Consider the following 13,697-nt stretch of genomic DNA (forward strand, 5'->3'; position numbering starts at 1 on the left):
AGGAAAAAAATAAAGGAATGAATCAAACATCATTACTCTATGTAAATTTATGAATATGCAAATGGTATGCTGTTACTCCATGTACAAACTGAAACAACATGTATCCTATTTGTTTACAATAAAAATAAATTAAAAAAACAATTATATCAAATTGAATACTAATGCTATATATAACTAATAGGAACCAATTAAAAGTGAAAAAAGAATTTTTATCTGCAAGTTTATTACACTGAGTAAAGATTTAGTGAATAGCAATGACTATAAATACATGAATGAAAAATTTATGTATAGGAATAAACCACCTATATGGTTTTAAATATGTTACTGATAGAGATTCTTAAAGTCCATATTTAAAATATCTCAGTTTACCAGTAATTATAGTGGTCTTCCCCCGCCCCAGTCAGTATCCAATCAAGGTCCATACATTGTTTTTAGTTGTAATATCAATTTAATCTCCTTTAATCTAAAAACACGAATCCCAGTCTTTTTGTGTCATATCATTGACATTTTTAATGAAACCAAGCCAATCATTAGCAACATGTCCCTTAATTTAGAATTTTCTGAATTTTTTGTTACTAAATTCAGGTTATTGTTACATTAATGATACTGCACCTTCTCCAAGCGTTATATTGAGAGTAAAAAGAAATTCCTAAAGCAGTAGAAAGCAGAATACTGTGATTTAATGCAAGATCTAAGTTGAATTTTCAATTTTACTTGTTTTAATTTTGTACTAATCAGGCATTTTGTATGTGGTTTGGTATTAAGGTGCACTTGATACCAGTAAATAGTGACCCTTTTTAAATTGATTAATTTCTTGTGAATTTTTTAAGTTTGGAAAGCTGATAAAATCAGATTTCTGACTTTTGAAGCTGAGAGCCAGGTAGTAGTAATGTCTACCTCATAGGACTGAAGTGAGGATTACTGGAGATGTTATTAAAGGCACACTTTTACATTGCTTTGGAGTTGCAAATTGGTGCAGACGCTCTGGAAAGCAGTGTGGAGAATCCTTGGAAAACTTCTAATGGACCCACCTTTTGACCCAGTTATCTCACTCCTCAGTTTATACCCAAAGGACTTAAAATTAGCACACCTCAGTGACACAGCCACATCAATTTTTATAGCAGCTCAGTTCACAATAGCTAGATTGTGGAACCAACCTAGATATGCTTCAACAGATGAATGGATAAAGAAACTGTGGTCTATATACACAATGGAATATTATTCAGCCATAAAGAAGAATAACATTATGGCATTTGCAGATAAATGGATGGAATTGGAGAATATCATGCTAAGTGAAATAAGCCAATCCCAAAAAACCAAAGGCTGAATGTTTTCTCTGATAAGTGGAGAATGGTATATAATGGGGGTGAGGAGGGTGGGAGATGAGAAAAGAATGGAGGAACTTTAGATTATGTAGAAGGAAATGGGAGGGAGGATACGTATGAAAGATAGTGGAATGAGACAGACATCATTGCCCTATGTACAAGTGTGATTACACGAATGGTATGAATCTACATCGTGTAGAACTATAGAAACGAAATGATGTACCCATTTGTGTATAATGAATCAAAATGCAGTCTGTAAAAAATTAAATAAATAAATAAATAAGTGAAATATGACTGACAGTAATATGCTCTGTAAAGGGACTCCAACATAATTAACCTCATCCAGACATTTATTTAAAACACTCACACATACAATTTAGTATTGTGTCTGGTACTGTAAGTGCTTTATGAATGTTAACCTTTATAACAATAACAACCCCACCATTTACAGATTAGGAAACTGAGACACAGAGAGAATAAGTAACTTTCCCAAGAACATATAGCAAGTAAATGGTTATGTTTCCCGCTGTTAAGCTCTAAGACGCAACTTGGAAGCAGGCAGGCAGTATAGATACAATCTACTTGAGGATGATTTTCATGTAGCTTCTTCTTCCTAGAATACTTGCCTCCCACATCTCCCCCTGGCCTCTCTTGCCTGGTACTATTTTGCCATACTGTGGTAGGTGCTTGACTATAACAATACCACAGCCATGCAAGTGCATAGCTCATTGTGTTTGTATGTACACATGTATCAAAATGCTTAAATTAGTATTACCAATTGCTTTCTCATTTTAATACATTTTTTCTTATTTTCCTTTAAGTTACATTTTAAGGCTTAGAATTAGGTAGATCTAGATTTAAGCTTACTAGCTCAACCATTCTAAGTTAAATGTTCCTAGCTAAAAAAAAAAAAAAAAAAAAAAAATTGGAATATTATTGGATTGCATGAGGATTAAGTTAGGTCATTATAGATAATAAAGGCTATATAAAATGTTTTACATATATTTTATACTGTATTTTTGTTGTTATTGTTGTTGTTGTTACAGAGATTGAACCCAGGGGTGCTCTTACCTCTGAACTACGTCTCTAGCCCTTTTTATTTTTTTTTTATTTTGAGACAGGATCTCACAAAGTTGCCAAGGCTGGCCTCAAACTTGTGATCTTTCTGCCTTGGTCAGATTATAGGCACACACCACTGTGTTCAGACAATTATTATTCTTTCTTTGATATTTTACCCATTTTAATTTTAAATGTTTTTTTCCTTTGTTGTGGATTATGGTGATATAAGACTGGCAGCTAAGTAAATTCTTTAAAATGGATTATAATATAGAGAGAGTATCTTTGAAGTTAGACTGTTTAGGATCTGATTCCGAGGGCCCAGTGGTCTCATTTTAAGTAGGGATGTTAATGACCACCTGTGTCATCATTGTGATTACCATCATATCTATGGTATCTTTCACAGTGCTTGGTATAAAGTAAGTACCTCATAAATATTGTCGAATAAGAACTGAATGACAAAGATATTAGGAGGATTAAAGGAGATACAGAGGATCTAGTACAGTGGCAGAAAAACAAAAATTACTCTAGCAGTTAATCTTAGTACTCTGAAGGATAAAAATACTAATATTCTAATTCTCTCTGGTTCTTTGCTAGAAACTTACTGATGTTTACAAATGAAAAAATTACCAACATGTTAGTTTATAATGTTGTATAAAATATTTTGAAAATCTTTAAATAAATGTGTGTACCTATGTTGTTTGTGTTACAGAGAGAAGAGGGACTCCTTTATTGACGCTCATAAAGGCATAAAGCATCTGGAGATTACTGCCTCTATTACGCTGCTGGATCTCACAACACTTGTTATGTTTTCATCACTTTCTCTCCAGAAGGTAAGATTCTTGTTTTTTCTCCATTGGTTGTTCATACAATTATAGTATTCTTATCTGTGACTTAATTTTTTAATAAACATGAAAAGTTTTTGGTACCTATAGTTGAAAAATGCCAGATATCTCTGGTTAAGATGCTTAAACATGTTATCTCTAAAGAAGTATTTTTTACAAAATTATTACATGCTTAATGTTAAAAAAGAAGATAATACAGAAAAATATGGTAATCCTACCATCTTGAGATAATACTCTTTATATTTTCTAGTATGCTTTTCTCAGTATATTGATATTTGTATTCTGTATAACATGAATCTATATAATTATGACTAGAAACCATAGGATATAAATGCTCTTTGGCTACCCTGCTTCTGTCACTTAAAATTTATTGTGACATTTTCATGTCAATAAATGCCATGCATGTCATTTTTAATGATTATATAATATTCCTGTTTAAGGATATAACATAAATCAGGTAACCACTTTTCTATTTTTGAATATTTGGAGTGTTTCCAAATTTCCCCTGTAGTTAACATAAATTTCAGTGAACCTTTTTTTACCTACATTTTTTACTCATCTGTCTGATGGTTTAAGACAACTTCCAAAAATAAATGTTGCAGAATTCCTAAGCATGCTCTGTGATGAAACGGTTCCATGTCATATAACATAAGGGAATGTTATTATTCACTATCTTATTTATATGTATATCAATGTACAGTAGTAGACCAAGGTCTTAGAAATCAAACTCATTTGACCACAGAATCCTTTCTTAAAATAACATATGTTTTCAGGATGTTGGTAATGGGAGAGGCAGTTTGGGGGAAGTAGTATGTGGAAAATTTTTGTACTTTCCACTTTTTGTACTTTCAGGTTCATAGTTTTACCATGAACCTGAAACTATTCTGAAAAATAAAATCTATTTTTTAAAAACAGCAAAGGGAAAAATTTTAAAGGGAAAATATTCTTTAAAATGTCATTGTATAAATTTACATTTAAAATTAAATTTAGACTTACATATACAAACAAATATCTGTCAACATTCCACTGAATACTTGAAAATGATGGTTTATGATATATTCATAAAAATTGAATTGTTACACCAAAGAGTAAATGAAAGGCTGTTACGATTTACATTCCTGCCAACAGAATGAGAGATTTCTGAGAGTACCACTTTCTCAACAGTTTGTAAACATTTGGTATTAGCTGTTTTTGTTTTCAAAATAAATCTGATAAAAGTTTTGGCATTTTAATATTCAGTTGTGTGATTACAAGTAAGATGGACATCTTCTATTTGTATTTGAACTTTGAATCTTTTTATGACTATCTCAATTTCTACTCCATGCCCAATTTTCATTAGGGTCTTTGATTTTCTTTTATTGATATGAATCAGGAATTATATTAAAATATTAAATCAATAAATCATGTATTACAATTATGCCTTTAAATATTTTTCATTTTATAGTTTATTTTGATGGGTTTTTATTTCATATTCTTTATTTTTTCCACATAAGGTAATAATGAACTCCTTGTACCTCAATTTGGCATCAATAATTAACAACTCATGGATAATCTTACTTTATTTATACTTCCAGTCTTATTTTAAGTCAAATTCCAGACATGTCATTTCATTTGTTAATATTTCAGTATATACAATGACTCTAGATGTAATTTTACCTAACCCACATTTTATATCTACCATGGCATATCTGACTGAAATCACCTACTTAGACTATGACGTACTTACAGTATTACATAAAACATCAGCATTAACTAATATTAATGTAATTTAATTTACTATTTTTAAATGATTTCTATAAGAATTCAACTACACTAAATAACTTATAACCAAAATAATGTGTTATCTCTCATATATTACAAGCAGAAAGTTTAACCTATACAAAAGGCTTTAGTTTCCTTTTTTACTAAAGTTGTCTTATTAGAAGCTATAACTTGTCTTTACACCATTATGTGAAATTTCATTTTTCTAAGGTTAGAAGGGACTGTACTAAATTGTAAATTATACTGCTATACCACCATGGACTCAAGAAACATGCCTTCTCTAGAAACATAACAGTTGTTGCTTTTTAAAATCCTTTAATCAGATAGAATATAAAATGTTTTTGTAAGTGATTAATATCTGGGTTAGTTTTAAGGTGTCAGTTCAGAAGACATTACCTTCTCAAAGTTTTCTCTAGGGGTTGATAATGAATGTAGTAGCTTGTCATAGGAGATTAGGAAAATACCCCATGACTGATAATTCTAGAAAAAGTACAGAATATCATCAATATAGTTCTTAAATTTAAAGAGGATACAAAAATAAAGTTAGTCTCCACCAGAAGTAGAATTGGTATTCCATATAAAAAGCAGAGAGGGACAATAAGTCTGGAATCTTAGTCATAGCTATGTAAAATCATGTATGTTTTTATAGTTAAGAGAAATCGAAATTGAACTCAGATTGTTCCAAAACCACACAAATACTTTTTCTAATATTCTTTGAAGACATTTGAGAAATAAAATGTTCTAAAAAGTTACCGTTGACAATGATAACAAAGGTACTTAGTGCTTACTATGTGTGAGATGACCTATTACTTCAAATCATTTGTCATATTAATCTTCATAATATGTACTAGAGATTAGAAATACTATCCCTTTATTCAGTTAACAAATCTGGCTCTAACCCAGGCAGTCCACATAAGTATCTCACTTTTAGTCACTATCCTTGAAAGATTGCACTAGCTTTGTAGGTAAATAGTTGACAAGTAAAAATTGTATATATTTTCTGTGGACAACAGGATGTTTTGATATGCTTATCATGAAATAAGCAAATCAAGCTAATTACCATGCCCATCATTTCACATAATTTTTTATGGTAAAAGCATTTTGAATCTATTTTCTGAGCAATTTTTGAATACACAAAACATTGTCATTAACTGTGTTTGCCAGTTGAACAGTAGAACTTCCATGCTGTTTTTCCTCACAGATGTGCTTATTTACATTCACACTAGCAATGTACATACCATCACCAGCACTTACCTTTTGTCTTTTTTTATAATATCCATCCTAACAGTTTTGAAGTAATATTTTGGTTTGAAAAAGGGAATGTGATAATCAGTAAGAAATGGTGTTTCATCTTCAACTGAAGCAGACACAGTAACCAGAAGAAAAGGAAGAGGATTGCAATGGTCAATCCTAGAAATAAAGCAAGAATGGAAAGTTTTAGCATGATAAGATGGCAATAAATAGTATTTTTTACTGCCATTCTATTATTTCCTATGTAAGAAGAAGTGAAAAATCTAATCTGTGACATGATTTGACTCTATCTCCTGGTTTGCAGGGACCAGTGCATCCCCAAATTCACTTTTGAATATATCAAAATTATTTTGGATTTTGAAATAAAAACTGACTGATGATAAATGTATGACAAAATTCTAAATTTATTTAGAATTATCACTGTTTTTCATGCATTCTTTAACATGCTTATATATCTGGATACACATATTATGCAATATAATCTTGACCCGTTTATGCTGTTAGAATATCTTTTTTATAAATAAGTTGAAAAAAAAAAACTTCATTCAAAACAGATTTCTGCCCTAGGTTTTAATTATTACTACAATTGGTATCTAAAGGTACACATGAATTAAACAAAACATGAAGTCGTGAAACCAAATGAAAGTGTGTTCAAAATGAATTTACAAGTTTAGTTCTACATAGCAATCACAATTTTAGCTTGAGGCTTTTCCAAGGGATTGTGAGTAATGATTAGTTGAGATTATAGGCCCCAGTAACGCTACAGGATAATAGTCCTGCTAGTTAGTCATTTATCCTCAAAAGGTGGTCCTTAAATTGTGGAGTATTGATTGAAATACCAGGGAGAATCAGACCTGAGTCTGTCACTTTATCCCAAGGGTCCTCTCAGGAGTCAAGTTTTTAATGGTAAAATAAATATTTACCAAAATGAAAAGGCTCCACAGATTTTTCATTTACTGTTACTTTATTTTTACTTTTTCTGTACCTATATTTTTATTTACCTGCAGAAAGAATTTTTTACAGAAATTGTAACCCCACGAAAGTAATCACTATTGAAAATTGTGTTCAACTCAATTGTGTTGAACATCTATTCAAGAGAGTAAGGTAAGATTTTATTAAAAGAATAAATTTCATCTCTCATTTTTATTAGAATTTCATGGGAAATTTATAGTTGAGAAAATTCTGATAACATTGTTTCTTACTAAAATATTCTTCTAGCCTCATCTGGTAAAATTATGAACTGATTAGTGTAGATATTTTGAAGGCCCTGAAGTCTTGAATTTATGGTTAATTATGTATTTTCAGTTATTCAAACCTCATTTTCATTTTGTTGTTATAGCAACTTTCACTAATGAAGATGTTGTGCCTTAAAGTTATAGGAACTGTACCCATTCCTTTTAAGGACATCTTTACATAATAAATAGTAAAACATAGGGAATTAGCAAACAAAATATATTTACTTAATGCACCTATTTGTGGAATAATAATGATGATAATAATAATAGAATAGAAGTAATCATCTAATAATATGGTGAACAACTAGACTTTAAATAGTGTTTACCATAGGCTAGCACTATTCTGACTCACATCTAACTCATAATGCTATTATTATCCCCATTTTATGAAAAGAGGAAACTAAGTCAATAAGAGACTAAATAAGAGATTAAATCGTGTAGGGGTGCCAGGCTAGCTCAGACGCAGGTAAGGGCCGCAGAGTAAAGACCCCCAGACTCTGGGAGTTGGGTGCAAGCAGGCTTGTGGTAAGCAGCCTGCAAACTTGTTTATTGTGGGAACAGGTATACATTTTATAAGTTCCTTACGCAATCACAATGTGCCACGGGGGATCAGACCACCAGTTCCCTTGATAACACTAAGTCAACTTGGGGCAGTTGTTTACTTTCCTAGGTAGGAGAGGCAGAATGCTCCTTCCTGCAGGTTTACACACTTGAGACATTAACTTCTATGAGCCAAGAACTAGGATTTCTCCCAACAAAATAGTATATGATAAATCTAGGATCAGAAACTGAACTGAAAATGTATCCCACATATAGAAACCTAGAATTAAGAATAGAGCTTTATTTCTACTAAAACCATTTTTCTTAATCCTTTGAAATTAATTATTCTATTTTCCTTGATAAAGCATAAACCATATCATTTCTATTTCCACTTAACTTTTAGAATAAATTAAACTAAAAATAACTAAAAGTTAAGCAGCAGTACAGCACACTGATATTTTTACTTACTTTCCTCCTGTTATTGAGACTCACAGTTTGAAATAATATTAGTTCCATATAGTCCACAAATATTTATTAAGGTTCTACTGTGTATCAAACATTATTCTTTGGACTGTTGGAATGTCTATACCAGGATCCCCTTCCATTAGCTTACATAAAAACAATTGAATCTATTTAGATTTAAATCCTTTTTAGGATTATTTGCTAGTCTCATATTAGCTATTGCTTAGTATCTTTAAATGTGCAAGACTTCTCCAAAAAAAATTTTTTTTTCCAGTGCTGGGGACTGAACCCAAGGCTTTGTGTGTGCTAGGCAAGTATTCTACCACTGAGTAACATCCCTACCCCTCATACACGTCTTAACTCTTCAAAGGCACCAGGCCTGTAATTCATGAAGCAGTCATTGATTCTGTTCTTTCACTGAATGCCCACTATGGAAGAAAGTCAGTCAGAGTCAGAACACATAAACCTTTATTCCAAAAATGCTGGATATGAAGATTTTATAAGTGTATTCAGATTTGGAGGAAGGTGGAATATCCTTTAACAGAAAGATCAGCCAAGTTCAGTTTGAAGTAGAGTTGTTTAGGGATAGTTTTTGCAAGAGGAGGGATTGTTCTTGCAGACTTGAAGCCATTTGGGGGGCAATGTGGATTTTGTCAATAAAGGAGGAGGAAGTCATAGCATTTAAAATCATGTACAAGAAGTGAAGGTCAGGAAGAAATACTGGAGACAAGGACATGGGAAAACCACAATGGAAAATTCTCAGTCCTTTTGAGTCTCACATCACTCCATAGAAGGCATCATGCTTCACTCTAAAGATGTAATTATAAATAAGGTAGACATAGTTCCTAATTCATTAAACACATAGTTACACAATCACTTTTTCCACTGCCATCACACAAGATGATTGGAATGCATCTATCAGGGGACCTCATCTAGGAGAATCAGTCAAACAATCCCAGAAGCATTCATTTTAGCTGAAAACTGAGAGTTGAGTAGGATTTCACAAGGCACAGTGGCTCCAGGGAGTATGGTGGGCAAATGGGCCCCTTCAACATAAAAAAAAAAAAAAAACTAAATATATTTTGTGACTACCGTGATATAAAGATGAATGTTAATATTATCCATTAAAACATTTTCTTTGACCTAAATGTCCTTTTTTTCTTGGTATTTTAAAAGAAATTAAAACATTTTCATGGGCTTCTAAGTATATTGTGAGTCATAGGAACTGTGCCTTGTGGATGGGAGAAATTGAACATTTCATATAAAGGGAACCCCATATAGAGAAGCTTTCAGGAGTTGGCTTGCTCCTGGAATAAAAGGAGACCGATGCAGCTACATCAGATAGTGCAGGGGAGGGCAGTCTGAGGTGAGGCTAGTGAGACAAACAGTGTCCTGTAGACCCTGTTTGGTGTTCTGGCCTTTATCCCAAGAGTGCTGGAAAACCTCTGAGAGCTGTGTTTGAGTAGATGTGTGTGCTTAAACCAAAGTAATATGTGTACGTGCTTAAAATCAATAATTACTTGCCTAGCTTTTCACATTTAAGCCTCACTCCTCTTTTCACTCTTCCTTCAATATTTATCTCCATTAATCCACATAAAAACAATTTGCTTTTACTGTTTTATTTGGGTACTGGGGATCGAACCCAGGGCTTTGTGCATGCTAAGCAAGTGTCCTACCACTGCGAACATCCACCTTATATTTTTATTTATCACTTTTAGACAGCCTGTATTAATAGACACATGCAACACACACACATAAATAAGGGAGGCATTACACATTTGCTCACCTCACTTTGCCTTAACTTCTTTCCCTATCATTCTCCATTTATTTTTATCTTTTTAAAATTTTTCTGTTATAACTGTAAAATATAAACTAATACCATTATTTTTTTGTTCTGTTAACTATAAATGCTATTTGTGATTTTTCCCTTCTATCAGGTGAGGACATTAATATACTCACCTTCTCTTAGCTTTTCTCTCTCCATGATTCTGTCCTCAGTTCCTTTTTATTTTTGTATGTCTAAAATTGATGTCATTTATATCTATTTTTATAACCACAATTAAGTAATTATATTTTACTTTGTATTTGCTGTTCCCTTCAGCATAAATTCGCCCAGATGGCCTTGTCACTTAAGTTCTCCCTTTCTTCCTTCCTTCTTTATGTTCTTGACCCCTATGGCAGCTGCTGAGTAGTGCTTCCCTAGCCATCTTACTCTAAAGAGAAACTCCTCTACCTAGGAATCTCACTATACTCTTTCATTATGTTTTTCTTCATCTTATTGTTAATATGAATTATGTTTTATTTTACTTAATTTTTTAATTGATTGTGACTCTCCATCTACTGGACTGTAATAATTAGAGGAATGATTAAAATAGTCTAACTAATTTGTTTTTTTTTAATATTATCTTCCCCATCATTGTCATATTCTTAGTAACTTAAAGGGTGCCATTTTCTCAACTGACACTAAATATTATGTTAATTGATGATTAATTACAGTTCCAAGTATTCTTTGGTTATTTTCTCTTACTTATGCAATTTTTTAGTTTTCTTAAAATTTCTCATTGCCTTTTGTTGTTTATGCAATATTTTTCTTTAACATACACCCAGTTCTTTACAACTCTCCATCATATGAAACATTCTGGTGCATATATATTTTTTTCCCCCTCTTTTTCCTGAGAACTGGTCTTCCAGTGTGTAACACCCTTTGACTTCACAAATTGTCATCCTGGGGCTTTCCTTCCCTGCTGCCCTGGTTAGCAAACTACTGCAGTCTACATTTTTTTCTCTTCTACATTTACATAGTTTAATGAACCATATCTTTGCAACTTCCTAGGAAAGAGTATAGGGATAATCAATTTTTAAAAAACTTGAAATGTTTGAAATGTATTTTATTCACAGGAAAAAATGTATCCAGGTTCTAACATCAGAAGGTACACACCCCAGGGCAGGGCCTTACTAGAGAAAGGGTAGAGATAGGCAGTGTGTAGAGATGGAGAAAACACATTTAAAAGGTGTTATGTTGGACTGCCTGCTTTCTGAGACACTAAAAACCGACTTTTTATACTGGGTCTCCTAATTTCTTTTTATAACATTAAAAGTTGTAGAAAGAGCACTACCTTTAAAGAATACTCTGAGGAGAAGCAACTGATACCCATCTAACTGCCTGATTCTTAATTCTAGTTACTATGGGATTCTAGGTTACAAATCATTCACCCTCTTCTAAAATTCAAAGGAAGCTTTACTTGGGCTGGTAAACTAGCTGTTTTAGTAACCTCAATGCTAAAGCCCAAAGCTATTCTTTGCTATAGGATTGATTTCTCCTAAGATGAACCCTTTGATTAAGATGTGCATATATGGGGTGTTTTTTTTTGTTGTTGTTGTTTTGTTTTTTTGTTTTGCTTCTTATGCAAACATTCCATTAATTTCCCCATGTTTAGCCCTGCCTCTCACTCCCAGTCTCTCTCCTCTTACCTGCACCTCTGAGTTCCTACCCATCTCTGTGGTCCTACAGATTGATGGGTCCTGACTACTCTAGGATGAGGCTTCCTGGGCCCATTTCAGCAGTTCTCGCTCTGTTTTCCAGCTTACATTAATTTCCTGAAATCTTTCATCTGTTGATGGTCTATCTTCCATCTGTTGTAGTCTTATCTTTCAGTCCTGTACTATCATTTTAATGGGTCCTAAAAGAAATAAAAATGTATGTTATACCTGCCATCTTTAAGTAAAGATTATTGTATGTTTGTAAGCAGAAAAATGACCATATGGAATGGCATTTTGCCAAGATCACTCTAAATACAGTTTGAATTATGATAACACAAACCAACATACTGGATTTTCCTGCATTTAATTATGTAATGCTTATAAAAAAGCACAAGACATAAATAATGAAACTATTTATTAGAATAACATGAATAGTATATCCTTAGAGATAAACAAATATGTAAATTAATATTTAAAGTAATACAATCATCTAGGAACAAGCTAAATACTTTCTCCTATTAAAATGAAATATAATTGTTCCTAGGCCAAAGCTCAAGTGACTTTCTTAAGAAATAATTTAATCTCTATCTTCTCTAACAGTTTTCCATCTGTCATTGAATTCCAACCCATTTCTTATTTTTTGATATAAATGTTATTTTGAATGTAATAGTTTAAAAAAAAAAAAAAAAAAGCTTTAAACTAGCCTTGGGCTCCTAAAAATTAGTCAGTCAGTCAATACCGGAGACCCAACTCAGGACCTCTCACATGGTAGGCAAGCAGTCTACCACTGAGCTATGTCCCCAGTCCTCTACAAGCTTATAGTCTTTCTTTACAATTAGTTAACAGAATTAGGGATCAAAATACTAGCACATCGAGTGGCAGTGATAATTAAAATGAAAGAAAATATTTGATATTCATTTTTCTCCTCTTTTACTATCCCATGTTTTAAATCACCTCTGGACTATCTTCATAACTATAGTAAATTCCCTAATCCAAGTCCCCCAATTTTTGTATCTGTATGAAAGTTTTGGTGATTTGAAAGGGATCTACTGTTAGGAAACTAATGTCCAATTTATTCTACTATCTTTCCTATTCCCATTCCTCCTCCCTTCCCTTCATTCTGCTTTGTCTAATCCAAAAGTACTTCTATTCTTCCCAACTCCTCACCCCTTATTGTGAATTAGCATCAGTATATCAGAGAGAACATTCAGTTTTTGGATTTGGGGGATTGACTTATTTCACTTATCATGAGTCTCCAGTTCTATCCATTTACTGGCAAATGCCATAATTTAATTTTTCTTTATGGCTGAGTCATATTCCATTGTGTATAATGTACCACATTTTCTGTATCCTTTCGTCTGTTGAAGGGCACCTACACAACCAATATAATCTACATCATGTACAACCAGAAGAATGGGAAGTTATACTCCATATATGTATAATACATAAAAATATATTCTATGTCATATATGACTAATAAGAGCAAACAAAAATTTTAAAAATTTTTATAAAGGGAACTGCTGCCAACTAATGGAACATATATTTAAAAAGTGTCATTCCTTTCTTGTGTCTTAAGCAGCTCCTTTGTGTACTTGATTAAAGGATATGTGTAAGTTTTAGTGCTATTACAGAAGCTTTCATTTTTTCTATTTAATTCTATAAATCTTTTTGGTAAATGTGGATAACCTCTTCATGAAAGTTCTATCTCAACAAATTCTAGTCATTTAAATGTGACTTTCAGT

General features: G+C 32.4%; 1 protein-coding gene across 5 annotated transcripts in view; it reads left to right on the top strand.

Annotated features, from left to right (window-relative positions):
* Positions 1-13,697, top strand: part of MBD5 (methyl-CpG binding domain protein 5) — a 463,202-nt gene that overhangs the window by 300,263 nt on the left and 149,242 nt on the right. For all 5 annotated transcript variants that reach the window (XM_079132466.1, XM_079132465.1, XM_079132468.1 and 2 more), the window contains one exon: positions 3,094-3,214. The gene's annotated coding sequence lies outside the window, so the exon portion shown is untranslated. The remainder of the gene's footprint in view (positions 1-3,093; positions 3,215-13,697) is intronic.

This window comes from Sciurus vulgaris, assembly GCF_902686455.1.
Source record: "Sciurus vulgaris genome assembly, chromosome: 3".
Taxonomy (NCBI): Eukaryota; Metazoa; Chordata; class Mammalia; order Rodentia; family Sciuridae; genus Sciurus; species Sciurus vulgaris.